This window comes from Columba livia, chromosome 8, assembly GCF_036013475.1.
Source record: "Columba livia isolate bColLiv1 breed racing homer chromosome 8, bColLiv1.pat.W.v2, whole genome shotgun sequence".
NCBI classification, from domain to species: domain Eukaryota; kingdom Metazoa; phylum Chordata; class Aves; order Columbiformes; family Columbidae; genus Columba; species Columba livia.
This window is the reverse complement of record NC_088609.1, coordinates 8,908,670-8,926,537: the sequence shown is the minus strand read 5'-3', so window position 1 is coordinate 8,926,537 and position 17,868 is coordinate 8,908,670. Positions and strand designations below refer to the sequence as shown.

General features: G+C 43.5%; 1 protein-coding gene across 1 annotated transcript in view; it reads right to left on the bottom strand.

Moving 5' to 3' along the window:
• Positions 1-16,231, bottom strand: part of CRYZ (crystallin zeta) — a 50,428-nt gene extending 34,197 nt beyond the window's left edge. Inside the window, exon 1 of the mRNA XM_065071889.1 lies at positions 16,138-16,231. The gene's annotated coding sequence lies outside the window, so the exon portion shown is untranslated. The remainder of the gene's footprint in view (positions 1-16,137) is intronic.
• Between the last annotated feature and the right edge of the window lie 1,637 nt (positions 16,232-17,868).

Sequence of the window (17,868 nt, the reverse complement as noted above, 5' to 3'; positions counted from 1 at the left end):
TGGTCCTCACAGGTCCCTTCCACCTCAGGATGTTCTATGATTCTGCGCATGTTGCTAGGCAAAGAAAACTATGAAAATGATGTTTTAGAAGAATGTAAACTTGCCAGTTTGCAAGGACATACAGTCTTCTTGAGAACCCGATAGAGCCACACTGGATATTTCTCTGGCTGGAGACAAAGCTGTGATCAAATGCATACAATTGACTTGAGAGGTAGAAACGATTACACAAAAAAATTCCTGAGTGAAGGCTAAATTTGGCCCACTTGGAGATGACAGAAATATGATAGCGATGAGCAAAAGTGACCAAAAAAAAAAGATACTGAGATGTCCCTAAGCACTCCCCCAGCACTGAGCAGGGTGTGAGGCTGCCTGTGTTGAAGAGGCCAGCAGTACACAAAGCCTGGCCCAGCATGCCTGGTGCCACCAGCCAGAGCAAGGGGACAAAGCATTCTTGTCCAGCTCTTTGCACTGGGGGAACCTTTCAGCTGCTGCCATGTCAACCATCCTTTTGGCTCGCACACCCTTATACAAGACAAGAAATACTCAGGGACAACTACATGTTGTTTGAAGACTGGTCCCATATTCTTTGCAGTGAACCTCAACTGCAAGAACCACAACGCTTTTACTGTATTTTTCAGCCAGCGAGCTCATCACCAACCAAGGCGATGGTACCAAGCGAAGGGAGGTCCCAGGAGCAAGAAGAACCAGCTGTGTCTGGTGAGCAGGAGACAACAGCTTGGTTTGTAGCAAAAAGAGGTCAAGTATTGCTGCTACCAACCAACTCCCATGTGATGGAGTAAAGGGCTCCTGAGCTACCCAGCAGCCTTAGAACCAGCTGCAGGGAAGGTCCCACAGAACCCCCACAGAGTTGCAGTGCACGGCAGCCGAGCCAGCAGCACCCCGCTGGTCACAGCCCTGCTGGCAGGAGGCCCTGCACACACATTTTTAACTCAAAGCTATCTCTGTTACCTAATTAGTTAGCAATAATTAGCCTAAATTGGACAGGTCTTCAAGTGGCTGCAGCTTTCCATAGTGAGCAGGGTTTCCTCACAGCTCGTGATGTCTGTGCTCCCGCTGGAATGCACGGTGAACACGGGCACAGGCAGGGATCAAACTGGGGCTGAGCACCCCGGGACCCACCCACGGATGTGGTGTCAGGATCAGACCTTCCAGTGCGCCCCACGAGGGGTCTTGTTCACTGATAAATACCAGATTGCCTCAACATGGCTGCTCTGGGGCTTACATTTCCTGAAAAATGCAGCTTTTATTAAAGATAATCGAGCATTGTTTTCTTTGGGGTGAGTCACCGAGCTGCATCGTGTACAGCTTTCACTTTTTGGAAGATCAGTATGATGATACTGGGAAAATATAATTATTTTGATTGCCACAGCAAGAGCAAGGGCAGCAAGTTCTGATCTTAAATTTCATAACGAACATCTATTATTACTCCCATATTAGCAAAGCAGAGCCCTGAACATGTTCATTTGTTACTCAGGCGCCCTTGGGAATACTGGAATAACTATTGTTCGGTCCCACTTGCTGGATACCACAGCTTTGCAGTTCACCAGTTCAAGACACACTCACGCTGACTTCAGGAAGTTATTAGGGTGTTTTAGCCAATGGTCTTGTAGCAAAAAGTAATCACTGGTGAACAGCAAGGATGAAACTCCCTTCTCAATGACCTTCAAGCAACTTTTGGGCACAAGCATCTTTTTAGGCACTTTTGCAGAAACGCCACATTGGTGCAGCCACGATTCATAAGCAGTCTTGTAAAAGCAGCTTTTGCATCACCAATAAAAGTCTGTTGAAATTAACAAATACTTTGCTGCCATTTATTCAGTGGAGCCAAATCTTCATCAGGTTTTCAGCAGCAAGGGCAGAGTCACCTCCAGGTGGACGAAGACACAGCTAATGTGGGTACCTCAAACACCAAGCCAGTTCTCCGGGCTCCAGTCCGCATCTGAAATTCCCCTGGAACACTGATGGGAGGTGTTATACCAAAGTAGATCCATAAATAATTCGACTTTCCTTTCAGTTAAGATTGCTGTCTAGTTCACTGGCAGATATAGAGACTGGGGGTTATAGATACACCAGAGTCCACCTCCATTGCTTCAAAAGCTGCACCTAAGTAAATTAAATAAGCCAATTAACAGCATCTGAAGATCTGGCCCTCCATTCTTCATCTCTGTCTTTAGTTTTATCTGATTGAATTTATATTTATTTCAAGATGGTATACCTATTGCAAAGAAAAAACATCTGCCTATTTAGAGGAAATAAAACTCTTGGGCATCAAAAATGATCAAGCAGCCATTCAGAGGCTATGCTGGAGCATTTCATTGTAATTTGTTAACACATATTTCACTCCCTGAGAAGAAAGTATCTCGTTTTGGTGGCTAAATACATCTCAGACCTATAAAACCTGTAGAAAATAGGCTAAATCCAAAATTTTTTTTTTTTTTTAATGTAGATTCAATTTCACTTGCATTCAGATTTTCTGAAATTTCCGTGGCCTGATCTCCAGCTGATAAAATAGGCCTATGACGAGCTGAGAAGGATCTTCTCCATAACATGAAAATCAGCTGTAGATAAGAAGAGAATGAATGTCAAGGCAATAATTCTGTTTGACAACACAGGCAGCAGCTCCCAGCTTGAGCAGCACAAACTCCCGAGCACGCCTGTTCCAGGTGAGGACGTTGCCGTACGATCATCCTGGAAAGCTCGGTGCTCGGTTCCTTCTTCTTGCGTGTTCAGATTTTAGAGGACTTCAGGACTTCGTAGTCTTTGAAACAATTGACTGACGGCTTTTTTTTCTTCTTCAAGGTAGCTAGAAAATGGAGACTGGAAGAGTGAAGAATCTTCAAAAAAGATAACTATAGTTGCTTTTCGTAAAAGGTATAAAGGTGTACGGAAGAGTTTAATTTCTTGTGGAAAATTATGCATTATCCCTAAAACTTGATCACCTACAAAATACATCTACGTTTGTGACAAACTTTTTCAAAGGAGTCTAATTAGTTTCCATGAGATGAAATCACAAGAATTTCTCTAGGGGTTCATTTCTAAGGCGAATTTTTATTCCTAATAACTGCAATAAATAATTCTGACCACTTTCTAAGTTCCAGGCTGCCACAAATTGTCCAAACCACACTACTGGAATAAAACACTTTAAAGCTAATCATTCTGACAGAGTATTTTGATTATTTTATTCAACTAAACTTAAACAGAAAAAAAATCACAAGAGAAATGTGTGTGTCCTTTAAAGCCACATTAACCTGGTTTCAGGTCTTGTCTTTGTCTTGAGTTAAAGTTATAGTCATTAACTTGAAACAATAAACTCAAACTTCTACATATTCGGGCTGAATTTGACTCAGAGTGTCGTCAGCATCCCTGGTAGTGTGTTATCCACAACCTTCTTTGGCTTTCACAGATGTACAGTGATTTAAAGCACCATGGACAATGCTAGCACCTTTGAGATAGCTCAGGTATCTTGAATTTTATATAAAAGCACAAACACTAGCCTGACACAACCTTCCTAAGTGTGTCCCAAGAGCATTTACACTGAAGCCTCACTGTAAACACTGGGAAGACCTTCTGTGATGAAGGCACAAAAAGAAAGGACAAATGGGTCACGAATTTCTAAATAAAATGCTGTATTTTCTTGAAGATGCTTGAGCATGCAAAGGACATTTTTCAGTAAGATGGACTTTGGAGAAGCACTCTTCTTCCTACCATCTTGTTGGAGTATGAACTTTGTAGATGTACAGTGTATGCCCCAAAGCCTCCGCCTGTTGAGAACACAGGTCCTTCCTACCCGTGTTACCTGATTTTCTTAACACTTCCTTGCCTTTGCGTTCCTTCCCAGCCCAAACCAAGGTTATATTATTGTTTCGGTGCTGCCTGATGTTGCCTTGGTCAAACACAGGTCACTGTGGTAAAGAATTATTTACGAACAATTACTGCACAGCAATGTCCAAGATAGTACTGTATTCCCATGAACTTAAAGCAGGAAAGGATTTTTGAAGTGTTGTGGCACCTCACAAAAGCAATTCAGTCTTGTCAGCATTGGATATTTTATTGTATTCTCCAAACCTTGATAACAGCTCCAACAGCTTCAGTGAAAATTCCCCAGAGTACACGTCTGATAGCATAGAAATGTAACTTAAACAGAGTTGATCACACATCATTTGTGAGAGAACTCTAGATGAAGTGATAGGGCACTGCTTGCTGAGTGAAAGCCAACTTCTGCCAATAGTCATAAAAATATAATTGTGCGAGTGTTCAATACAGATCCCAGTAGCTAAAGGAGCAAAGCCCAGACTGGAACCCCGTTGCTGGAGGCACACACCAGTCACAGAATCACAGAATGTTAGGAATTGGAAGGGACCTCGAAAGATCATCCAGTCCAGTCCCCTCACCGGAGCAGGAACACCCAGATGAGGTTACACAGGAAGGTGTCCAGGCGGGTTTGAATGTCCGCAGAGTAGGAGACTCTACAACGCCCTTGGGCAGCCTGTTCCAGTGTCTGTCACCCTCACTGAGAAGTTTCTTCTCAAATTTAAGTGGAACCTCCCGTGTTCCGGTTTGTACCCACTACCCCTTGTCTTACCATTGGTTGTCACTGAGAAGAGCCTGGCTCCATCCTCCTGACACTCACTCTTTACATGTTTGTAAACATTAATAAGGTCACCCCTCAGTCTCCTCCAAACCAAAGAGCCCCAGCTCCCTCAGCCTTTCCTCATAAGGGAGATGCTCCACTCCTTTCAGCATTTTTGTTGCCCTGTGAGGGGGAGTCCTGTGAGCAGAGCTGCTGCCAAGAGAATGTACCATGTCCTGTTGTTGCACACCTGTCACAGCAAACACGGCTCTGAGCATCTCCATCATACATCCAGGTGCTGCAGACGGGGCTGCTGGAAACCTGCAAACAGCAGCTGGGCTGCCAGACGGAAAGGTCACCCAGGAGCTGGGCTGGGCACCGAGAGCGGGTGGGACTGCGGGACCCCAGACACGGCACTTGTATGCGAGCATTAGGCGGGGCTATGCAAGCATTAGGCCAGGCTCACCGCACCTCCAACCCAACATGCACACAAAGCTTTCTCCAGAACACCTGGTTTGAGTTCTTCTGTTGACTCGGCAAAAAACACAAGATCACGCAACACACAAAGGCAGCCAAAACAAGTATCTACAGAAAAGATCTGCAAAGTAATTTTCACTCATGGCAAAGCTGAAGAAAATCTCAACTCCCACGGTACACATATGGAATGACCAGTTCCAGAAATAAATTACTATTGCTGCTTGCATGCTCTGTTTTGTATACCCATGTTGCTTGCCAAGACTTTTTAGAGAAAAGTTTATTTTAAAAATATGGTGGTTTATCAACACAGATTTTTTATGTAGGGGAAATGGTTGGTTATGACAAATTGCCAGTTTCAGTATCCAATTAAAAATCCAGTTTTAATTGTCTGAATGAAAAGTTCCAATTTTTTGTTCAAAGCAAGTTTTTTACTATGAAAATGTCATCACTTATAGTAAAAAAAAAAAAAGCACAAAATATTTTCAAATATTCTAAGTAAGTGGTTACAACTGACTGACTTAGTTTTTTTATATTCAGTAGTTCCTGACATCCTAACCTTATACTCAGAAACCTGGATAGTGGCGTTACGTCTTTTCTCATAGTTCTTTCGCTGTACCAATTTTCTAAGCACCAGCAATAGCTGCCTAAGCTGCCTGTGGGCACAGCTCACAGAATCACAGCATCACAGAATGTCAGGGATTGGAAGGGACCTCAAAAGCTCATGCAGTCCAATCCCCCCGCTGGAGTAGTAACACCCAGATGAGGTTACACAGGAAGGTGCCCAGGAGGGTTTTGAATGTCTCCAGAGAAGGAGACTCCACCATCCCCCTGAACAGCCTGTTCCAATGTCTGTCACCCTCACTGAGAAGAAGTTTCCTCTCATATTTAAGTGGAACCTCCTGTGTTCCAGTTTGCACCCACTGCCCCTTGTCTTATCATTGGTTGTCACGTCATGCCCATGGCACAGACGGTGCCGCTGTGCCAGGTCCTGCTTGGCTCCTGGCCAATGAGGGCACAGGCACCCGGGGACATTGCGGACACTGGACTGGCCATACAAAGTGCTTTACAGCTTTGTAGAATTTGGCTGTGTCATTAAACGTTGTGCAGCCTCTGCTGTCCCAAACCACAAGAACTAGCAGCCCAAGGACAGAAGCCTGGACTAGACTGCAATTTGCTTCTACATTTTAATCAAGAGGTAAGACCTGATCAGCCTTTCTTATAACTCCCCACTAAAATGGCATCATGGAGCCTCTAAGAGCATTCACCAGTTTCGTTGTACAATTTTGTTGTAAACAAAACGAAACAAGCATCAAGGAAAGGAGGCCAGAGGTGTTTGCAGGTCCAGGTTTTTGAGGCAATTAAAATTCTTCTGCAATACAATCCCCACATTTCTTTACTCAGCGGAGCAGAGAAGATCCCTTTATGCAAGGGGAAAGCAGCACCCAGGGCTTGTGCATCGCTCGGGGTCTGTGCAGCTCCTGCACGCAAAGCACCTGGCAAGGGCTCCACACCACACTACTGAAACACCCTGCGCTACCCACAGGGATCGATACCAAACGCCAGAAAAAAACACACCAATGAATTAAATTGGAAAAAGGCAGTAGTATAGTAAGAGTTCCTAGTCTACAAGATACACTTTCACACTCTAACAAACATTTTACTTCCAAAGAACAGCAATCTGGAAAGCTCAGAACATTATGTAAGGGGCACAGCCAACAGAAGGATCATAAAGTTAAAAAGTCTCTGTTAATCAATGACAAATTTAGTACTTGTTGCTACAATTACAAAGATAATAGTTCCTTTATGTCAGTGCCTTCAGTTTTGCAGCTGTAAAATAGCTTTGAAATTCAGCATTTCAAGTAACAGAAATTAATAGGAGGTCATTTCTACCAGAGAAATTTTAGGGGCCCATCCTCTTTAATCATCATTAAAAACTAAATCCACAGGAGAAGAGGCACTTTACTGATTGTCAAGTGGAAGCTATTATTCATTTGATGAAGCTCTTGGCACAGTGCCATTTATTCTGCTGTAGAGCCTGCTGGTTGCTCTACTTCATCTCGTGCAATCAAGGTTGTTTCTGCCTGCCAAGAGTTATTTATAGAGTGGAAAGAAAAAAAAAAAAAAAAGCCAATATATTCTCTTGCTTCAAAAACAAGTTTCAAACTTTCTAACTGAGCAACTGCTTCCCTGCTCCCCAATGACATTCCTGTGTTTTGAGCCCCATTTGTACAAAAGCACATGCCTAGATTTCATCTTCCCCAAAACATGGAAAGGATTTCTGTGCTATGCACCCTTTCATGGAGAACTCATGTGATGTTCCTGGGCTGAGATGTGCATGGCCACCAAGCTCTGGCACTGCAGCCGTGTCACCGTGGGTCAGCTCCTTGGCGCTTAAGGGACATGCAGAAGCAGCAGCTCCTGTGAGCATCATCTCCACTGATACACTCAGCTCAAGGGTGTGGACGCTTTGTGAGCAATGGGGACCCTGCCCATCCTCACCAAGCTGCCGGCGTGAGGAGGGGGACAAGGCGTTTGGGCTGAGGGAGCACGAGTGTCTGTCCCAAATCTTGATTATCCAGCGGTCAGACCACGTGTGGTCGTTAAACCGCAGAGTCTGCTGCTGTGCTGGGAACAAGGTCTACATCCCCTTCAGTGCACAAATGACGGCAAATTCCCGAGCAAAAGTTTAAAGCCTGTTTTTGACCTCATGGCCAGTTTAAATCAGCGTCCTTGACATTCTTGGACTGAAATATATTAGATCAGAAACAGTCTTTAAAGCTGATTTAGTGTCAAGTTTGTGCACGAACCCAGAACCAGCCTCTTAAAGTTTCTGTAGTTTTTAAGAGCAGTTCCGTATAAGGCTCAGACTAAACATCTTAAAACGGGGAGAAGGTGAAATGTGCGCACAGTAAGAGCAGAAGTCTCACAAATGCACCAGAGGCAGAACTATTGGTGTGCAATGGAGTAATTTCACAGTTGAATTCTAGTTTATTCAGCTCCGCGAAACAGAAAGCAAACCATGGTCATTTCCACTCCAGAAAATATAGTGAATCCTCCATTTCCAGAACTATTAACCAGTTCCTTTAAACAGACAGGATGGTTTCAAGTTTACTCATTGCAGTTCTGGTACCTGCAGTTACACAGCACAGCACCTTACTCCGTGGGTATTTTCCCTGATTTCAGACAATTATTCCCTGAACAAACCGTCTGTGACTGTGCCCTTCCCTCTGCGCCTTGGATCTCCGTAGATAATAAAGCACAACCCTGCACAAGCCTCCGTCACCCCTGAAGCAAAGCTCTGGCTGTTCCCTGATCCTCCGCACGTGAAGTGTCCCTTGGTGTCTGATTTACAGGTTCGACCGGGTCAGGGGGCCAGCACAGGGCTGGCTCAGCCACAGGCAGGTGGTGACAGGATCGATGCAGCTGCTCTCTGGGTCCACATGGATCACAGACTCCTTGTTTGGTTTGCAAACTCTGTGTGGGGACCAACAAAGGGGACCAAACTGGCTCTGTTTCTAAGCTTTCATTATTATTGTCATGTAATGAACCTCATAGACAGAAAGCAGAGGTCCGATTCCAGATAATCATCTCCTAAATAAAATACCAACCAAATGCAGAAATGCTCTTTTCTAATGGGTTCTGTTCTTTTCCTTTTTGCCAATATAAAATTTGATGTATTATAGTTTGGTGAATCTTTAGTCAAAAGAATCCATAAGTTATTCAGAGAGCTACTAATAACCAACTGCTATTGCAAGACTGCAAGGAAATCCCTTCAGTAAAGAAAATGTTGAGCAATCGTTAGCCTATTTCCTAGGGATTTTATACATAATAAGCAAAGTATGCTAGAAGCTCTTGATTTAACAAAAAACCCTGAATTATGCATTTGTGTAATGACAAGTACTGTAGGCAACATTTACACAAGCATGCAAATTTCATGTAAAATCTAGTTTGTATATGGCAAAATACCCATCCCCCATATAAAACATGGGATCATTCCAGAGAAGAATTTTCAGCAGGTATTGCCTTCTGCCGCATGGCAAGCACCACACAGCTTGAGCGAAAAAACACACTTCTCTAAAATAGCCAGCAAAACTATTGTTCTAACTAGTATGTGAAAAAGATGTGTAACTCACTGGAAAATCATGTGTGGTTTGAGCATTATGTCTCCAAGCTGGTTTTCCCATTGGAGGACATGCCAAACCCCAGACACCAAAATGGCTTATGCTGAAGAGCAAATACCAGTCATTAACTTTCCTGTGGTTTAATAATTACACCTCTTCCTGGGGATGTGATTAAACCACACACAGCATTAGGAAACAGAGGGAATTAAGTCAATATGCCTCAGAGCTGAAAAGTGAGTGAATGTGTATAGTGAAAAAAAAGCCAGATCAAATGGCTGGATGTATATTTCCAAGGTTTGTATAGCAGTGCAACACACAAATGCAATAAGAATAACATCATTCCAAGATATAATGGCATGCTCCCCTCCATGAGGGCAATGCAGCACTGCATTACAGAGACATGATGGGCACCTGACAGCTGGGACCTACCCCACTGCCAGCCCTGGGGCTCCTGTCAAAACACCACGGGACACTTCATGTTTCAGCACCGGTGCTGTGGGTTTATATTCCTTCCTGGAACAAAGGGGAGAAGTGCCTGAAGTGCTTGAACACCATTGAATTGAAGCCCATGGAAAGGAATGCTGAGCACAGCCTTTCATAGTCTCTTCCACTGCACTTTGACTTCAGTATTCAAGTGTTAGAAACATTTCCAATCGGTATAGAATCGCAACATAACATCATGATTCATGTGGTGCTGCAAGGTGACATAAGCCATGAGAAAGGGCAATTCTGAAGAACTGTATTTAAAAAAGACTCTCTATTTCTCCAGTTTTTAACTGGAGTAACTCCAGGAAATTCACTTAAGTCGCTTCTGGGTGGGAAGTAAAAAAGGTGGAGGGGTGGGAACATTTTCTCTGTTTCTTTCCTTGCCTCTCAGACAAAGCTGTTCAGCACCGTCTCAGCAGGACACTGGTACTTACCAAAGCATCTGCAAGGGAAACAGTAATATTGAAGTGTGACCCTGGAAGGGAGAGGTTCCCAGCCCCGCGCTGACACTGGCCTCATCCTCCCTCAGCCCACTGCTCTCCAGCCCCCGCCCTGCCCTGGACACTGAAGGCCAGCACAGGGCAGGCTGCGGGGACAGGACCCCTCACCCAGCAGCACTTGGCTCTGGGTGGCAGCTGCTCCACGTTCCCCCAGACAGAGCTGGGGACCCTCAGTCTGAGGACCTGAACCAGGGACCTTCTCGGGCTGCCAATTGCTGACCCGTGCAGTGCTGCTCTGTCTGGGCACAAGTTCTGCTGCCAAATGTTTCTGGACGTTAGTGAATGCGATTCTTATTTTTTAAAAATACTAGAATTATTTAAAAAATAAATGTTCTAGCAACAAATTTTCTTAAAAAAAAAAAAAAAAGAAAAGGTAGTAATGTGAGAGTTTCTCAGTGTGCTGGTTTAGTCATCTCACTACATCGCTTTCCCTTCTCCAGCAAAAAGAGCATTCAAAACAGCTGGCAGAATTTGATGCAAACAAAAAGCAGTAAATTCAAACAGATAAAAATTAGATATTTGTCTCTAAAAATCTTCCAGCTTTATCAGACCCACTGGTAACACGTAATAAAAAATATCTTCAGGTTGAGTGCAGATTTCTAGGCATTTCTAGGATTTCTTATTAATGAGTCTTTGCCCACTGGCCATGCCCTCTGAACACACATCTGGAGAGGCTGAGAAAGGACATTGTTCTAAAACCTTTCGCAAGCAACAGTAACAAGCCAAAGAGGTTTTGCAAAGTTCAAGAGGATGCTGGCTTAGGAGGACAAATTAATTGGCTTTGATGGAGTAACATCAGAATTTAAGACTAAAGCACTTCAGTTGTGAGTCATGTAGGCTCCAATGGCACCATCTGATTTGGACATGGCTGTGACTGTCACTGCTCACGCTGTGTGCTGGGAGCAGCGTGGCAGCGCTGGCAATGTCCTACGGCTGATCGGGGGGGTTTCGATTCCTGGCGTAGAGGAGATGGCAATAGTCGCAAAGTTTTCATTTTCTTTGAACATTTTCCTTCAACGGTTTTGCGGGTTTATTTGAAATACCCAAGGACAAGACACGGCATCTTTCAGTTATTTGAGAAATTGTTTTCCACTCAGTGGTGACATCCCTAGAATTTAACTGTAAGAGACTATTCCCTGTGTAAACTTGCACTTTAGCAGAGGCAAAAATTGGAAGAAAGATGTTTTCCTCTCCCAAAAAAATATTTTTAACAAATAATTTTGAATAATTCTAGATAATTTCTTGCTCTGCTTTCACTAAAGTGCCTAGATACAGACTTGGACAGGAACCCGTCTCACTCAGCAGCCCTTGGCAGCGGTGTAAGGAGCCCTGCATGGCCCTCAGCGTGGCATGGCCAGAAGGGGCTGATGCAGCAGGCCTGGAGGTCACCCAGATGCTCTGAGGTCAGCAACTGAGTCACCAAAAGCCTGGGGTCAGCAGGTCTCTGAGTCATATCACTAGCATCACTGATGTATATTTTACTTGCAATGATAAATAGTTATTCTTCTTCACATTTGTATTATTCTAGCACCTATCTGCTGTTTAGAATAATTACTTTTGTACAAAGTTTAAATTTTCAGCAGTTGACAATTGCATTTATATATCTGGGGGAGAGCTATTTGCCCAGGAAGCTGTCTGCTGCAGACCACCCCAGAAAATGTCCTTAACTGCTGAGCATGTGGCCCTGGTGACAAGGATATGGCCCCTCAATACGTCGCTGATTCAAGGATATATTGCAGACAGGTCTCCATGGATGGTGAAAGACCTTCAAGGGTATTGCAGATAGGTCTTCTTTCCCAAGACCTCCTTTCTTCAAGGACTTGCATCTTCACACTCATGCAGAATTGGAGGTTTTTATAGACACAGAGCTTTATGCCTCCCTTAAATACCAAAGGTATGATATTTTGTGTGAAGGGTTGTGAAGAGCTATCCCAATTGAACTTCAACACACCCGGGATTTAGTATGCAATATCAAGGCCAACAAAGCTCAGCTGGATGGGAAGCCTTGTCTTGCTCCAAACCGGAGCCCCTCCCTCGTAACTAGCTCAAGGGCAGGCACTGAAGTCAGCCATCAGACACCATTCCAATCATCGCCTTCCTCTTAGTCCAATAGAGAGTAATTTCTCACGTAAACTCATATTAAAAATAAAAAAAAAGAAAAGTCATCTATCTCTCCTCTGCTTTCTGTCTGTTTCTGCTGCTCTGTGAGTCATCTCGAGCTCCCTGCCAAAGGCTCCAGCAGCCCCCGCAGACAGAGCAGAGCTCCCTTCCCAGGGAAGCCAGAGCCCCAGGCAACGAGATATTGCATTGACAACAGACATCTGCATCACAGCAGCTCAGGTCACTCCTCAGCCCTACAGGTGATGCGAAAGGAGTGTAAAAAGCACTTGCAGGGCATTGTATCTTAATGCCAAGAGGAAGATCAGAAATGGAAAATGGAGCATGTTTTGGAAAGACAGGAAAAGCCAATCTCAAGCACCCCCTGCAGTCTCCCTTGCTATGGTTTTGGAACAAGGAAATGTTTTTTTATTTTATATAATCATGCAGGTGCATAGCACAATGAGCCCTGGTCCTTATTTGAATACTAGAATGACACCAACCACATTTAGCATTAATAATAATTGTATGGATCAGTGACCATGAGAACAGTGTAGCAAAGTCAAGAAGAGCCATCCTCTGCTATCACAAAATGCGAAACATGGGAAGAATTCTGTCCTGACAGTCAAGAGAGTCCCCTTGTGCAGATGAATTTTGCCAAAAACGCAGGTCCTGGTGCTGCCTTGGTGTCCGGCAGTGGCAGCAGAACGCAGCGGGTCGACAGCCACTCCTGCAGAGAGCCCCAGAGCAGCCGGGCTGTGCACACACGTAACAGTGCAAGGGAGTTCTGCAGGCAGGAGGAAAAGGACAAGATCACACAGCTCAGGAGAACTAATTGCCTAAACTACAAAATGTCACAGCTAAAATTAGACCATTAGATTTACTTGGCCTTGGTACAGCGAAGTCTAATAATGGGCAGCTTTAAACAAGCAAGTTGTGCCACTTAGCAGAATTCTCACTGCATTTCAAGTGATTTTATCAAGAATAAACACCACACAGAGCTTGAATTCACTGGTTGTCAACTGAAGGGAGGAACAGCAAACATAACAGCTTGGGTAAATATCTGGATATTCTTCCTAGAAATATAATGTGGCCCAAAGCAGAAATAAACACAAAAGGAATTGCCCATGGTGATCAGTAGCTTATATGTTCAAGGATTTTTTTACAGTAGGCAACTACAGACTCAGTTAAGCCATATCTCAATCTTAAAATTCCACTTTTTGCATTATGACACTCCCTACAGCACATAGAAATCAGCATAGGACCAAAAAACCAAAATCTATCCTGGCAAATCCAAACTTCTTCCTATAGCTACACCGCATTTCCTTACAATCGCTCTATTCCAGGACATGATACTTTTAATTTACATCCCTGTATTTTTATTGTCTTGTGATTGCTTCTATGCTGCAGCAGTTCCCACTAACCATGGATTTAAGCTGCTACTAGGGAGATTAAAAAAAAAAACAGAGTCTATATGGAAGTTCCATTTATGACTAGTTCATAAAAGCTGATGAACAATTGAAAACATTTCTATCAACTGTTAATCAGTCCTTAGACTATTAGAGTTCTTTGGGGCAACAGGCTACTGAGAGCCTTCTGTGGACGTTCAGCTGGTGCGAGTGAAGGTACCTGCAGCACATGCTGCTCATCCTCATGGTGTTGAGCCTTCGGGGTCAGTTCATCACCAGCTGAACAGACACAGAATTCAGGAGAATGCAGGAGCTCCAGCCCAGGGTACAACAGTCACCCGTTACACCAACAACCAAAGGCATACCAGGCTATTTGACAGACTGTTCTATTGTAAATAAATATCAATTATAAACAGAATATGCATACAAATTATAAATATAAATTATAAATAAATAGATATCTATTTCATAGAAATGTCAACATTTTTAATGAGGATACATGTCTCTGAAGTTCCTCTGAACACTGAATTAGAAACACAATTTATCTCATCTTGAGACCCTAACCAGGAGACTAAAACAAACAAATAACCAAACCAAACCAACCAAATAAAAGAACTCACCTGTTTCACTGAATACAAGATTCATTTCACACCACTTACTATCTGAATCATATGGACTTAAGACACAAGCAAGGGCACAACTAAGCAAGATTATGTAACTCAAATGCTTTGACTATAAAAAGTGAGCTGCATGTTGTACTGTCCTAATCTAAAAGAGACTGCAGAATTAAATTAAAGGCACATTTCATGTTTCAAGTTTCTTGCAAGAATGAGATCTCTCTAAAATTTAGTTGCCTTCTCTGCTGTCAGTACCTCCTCTACTTGGGCTGCCCTCACTGTCACCTTAATGTGCAAAACACATTGCAAACTTTTCATTTGATTGAAAAGTTCCTAATGGTTCTTGTGCAGCAACCTAGTTATTCCTGTTCTGCATGCAATGTCAAGAAAAAACATTCCTTCTGCTTCTTTGTGTCCTGGAGTAAAACAAATAAAAATCCATGTTTTATGAAGCAGTTTTTTGGGCTACTTCCACAGCTACACTTAACCACATGTATTGCACATACTCATTTTCTCCTGAGGTTTAAGGAGCTATGCAGCATGTGTGCATGGATACTCTCATTTTGAGCAAAGCCACACTATCCACACAGACCCATGAATGCAAAGCACAAACGTTTAATTTTACCAAATTCTACTATGAATCCTATTTAAACAAAGTAGGATTTACAATGTATGCTCTACAAGAAGGGATTTTTCTAGCAAATTCTGGGTTTAGCCTAAAGGAAGTGTGAGACAATCGATTTTAACATTTTAATAAACATGTGATTCCCCGGGGAAATTCAGAATTAAAAAAGAGATCAGTTGTGTGGTCTGCATGCCACACTGGTTCTTTTCTTCTGCACTGTCACTCCAGCTCGCTGTTCTCACAGTATTTACTGAGATAAACCTGTGTCTCCTCCGGCATCTCCCTGTGCTTGCGGTGCTGTAGCTCCAGCCAGCCTCAGCAGAGCCCATGGAGGCCAGTGGCCGTAGGGTCACCTGGGGACAGGCCAGCACTGCTCGGTGGGGATGGCCATGCCCCACAGCCTGCCCCACAGTGTGCCTGGGCAGCCCCTGCACAGGAGGGTTTGGTGACCACACTGGGACAGCCGCTGGGAGCCGAGAACCAGGGCACTGTTCCACTCGCAGCCCCTCCTCACCTCCCATTTCACTGCTCTGTTTCACTCTGCCTCTCACTTTGCTGCAAATGCTCACTGGCTTGTTTCCTTAAGAGTCAGGTATAGGTTCGAGGATTTTTTTTCCCCTCTGTAATTTCACCCACAGCTACCTGGGGAATCAGGTTATATAAATATTGACAAGAGAATTTTACATAACAAAAATATTTGTCATTTTTGTTTTCCTTCAGTGTCAGGATTTTGCTTCAGGGTAGAGGTGCCTGTTTCAGTGAATATGTTCGTTAGCAGACAAAACAAACAGGATTAGAAGACATGTTTTTAAATAGGATTGGTGATGCAAGCCCTTATTTCAGAACAGTCCCCAATATGGTGCATGTGGGATCCTAAATGCCTTTGTAGTGTCTTGTTCTGTGTTTAAACTAACAGCAATTTTTCTTGGTCCACACTTCCTAGGGAAATGCACATAGACTGAAGTTTCAGTAGATGCTAAAACACAGAGCAGGAGTCTCAGAATAGCAGCACAGAGCAGCATTCCCAATTCCAGTCACAGGAATTCTGTCTCCCTATAACTACTAATGCAGCACAGCATATGAAAGCACCAAAATGCCCAAGTCGGAGTAACTGAGTTACACAGAGCCCTAAGCAAGACACTGGTCTCAGCCCAGGGACAGGCTGCAGCCAAAGTGAGAGCAAGTGCACCAAACCCAGCGTGAATCTCAAATACCTGCTGCTACGTCACTGCTGGACACCCATCCACATCCCAAGAGTGCGGTAAGCAGCCCCAGGAGCTGGAGACAGAGCGAGGTGGCCACTTCTTGAGGATCTGAAACGGAAGCATCGTTTGCTAAGTCAGTTTTGTATCAACCACCATAAGAAAATAAGAGGATATGTGCTGTATTTACATGAGGTGGCTCAATTCATATATCATCTAGGCAAAACAGGAGCCTATGTTATTTCTGTCATTAGTTATAATTAGAGAACTCTAATCAACCCCCTGCCTGCCCCAGTACTCAAAAGTGTTTGAATCTGCAATTTTACTTGTGTTCTTCATTAAAGAAGAGGGAAAAAGGAAAAGAAAGTCATTCATGAAATTCCCATCCGTATAAAGGATTTTTATTTTAGGTTTTACCTTCAACATATGTACCCTTAGATCTTTTAAATAGGAATACAGATCTCTTCCTGTACCATCTTCAATACTAATTCTCTCTATGCATAAATTTACGTAATGCCTATTAAAGACTAAACATTTCTGATTCCTCTTCAGCAACAATTATAGGACTTTGGTGCAGAGATACAGAAGAAATATTAAGAGAGGATAAAGATCTTTAAGACAACCGCAGGAGGTATTCATTGCACATGCTTTCTAGTGCAGAAAGGCAAAATTACTGAAAAAGCTTCAGCATCTTGAGTCTCAACTATTTCCAACAGATGGTGCTGATGACATAATTACTAATGATTAAATTTCAGCTTTTATTAGTGAAGGATTTTTAAAGGTACAGATAAGCAGCATCAGGCTCAGACTAAGATCTTCACCAGGGCTGCACAGATGCCATGACACTGAATTTCACCTCCACCCACTCCACCACTTGCTTTCTCCATTTCTAGGAGGTTCCAGGCATCTGCTGAACAAAGCCCTGCTCCCTGCACACTGTTGGGGTCTGGAGAATCACCCATCACATCCTCGCACGGTGTCACGACTTCATGGGATGCTGGATTTCAGAGGTTCATAGAGACCAGAGACAGTGACAGTTGATCATCCTTTTTTACTCTATCATGCCACTGCCCAAAAAGGTACCACCCCTATGTACCATAACACAAACAAAGACTTCATTTAAGCCCAGTGTTTCACTCTTACGACCAGAAATGCATGATACTAGCAGAGAACCAAGGGGATTTGCCTGACATTGCTATGCTTGCAGGAAATTGATACGAGAGAGTCACACAACTGATTTCAGAAACCAAGCTGCATACCAAGAGATGTGAAAGAAGGCAAAAAATTGCAAAAAGGTTCTGCTTTGAGAAATACCACAGATCTGCTGATTGCTAGAATCATGAGTCTCTGTCAAAACCCAGTAGTCAAACATCCGAGGGGAATACCCTTGTTTCCCCTAGAAATCCAGCACAGTTTATTCAGAATTTAATCTCAGACACAACTAGTTGCCTATATGCTTTAAAGAATCAGTGAAATTTAATCAGACTGAAATTTAATCAGAGTTTCTTTCTGCCTTGTGGAGAAAAAAATTCTCCCTAATCCTGGAATGGAATGGGCAGAAGCCCCAAAACAGCATATGTTTGGCTTTCTTGATAAATAACCACATGCCGAACACGTGGCCCAGTTGTCAGCTCTAAAATACCCCAAGCAAGTGCTGAACTCAAGCAGAAATCAGGGCAGGATTCAGCGGGCACGTGGATCCCCTGGGTTTCAGCGGTGCTGAAGTACACATGGGAGCGCCTT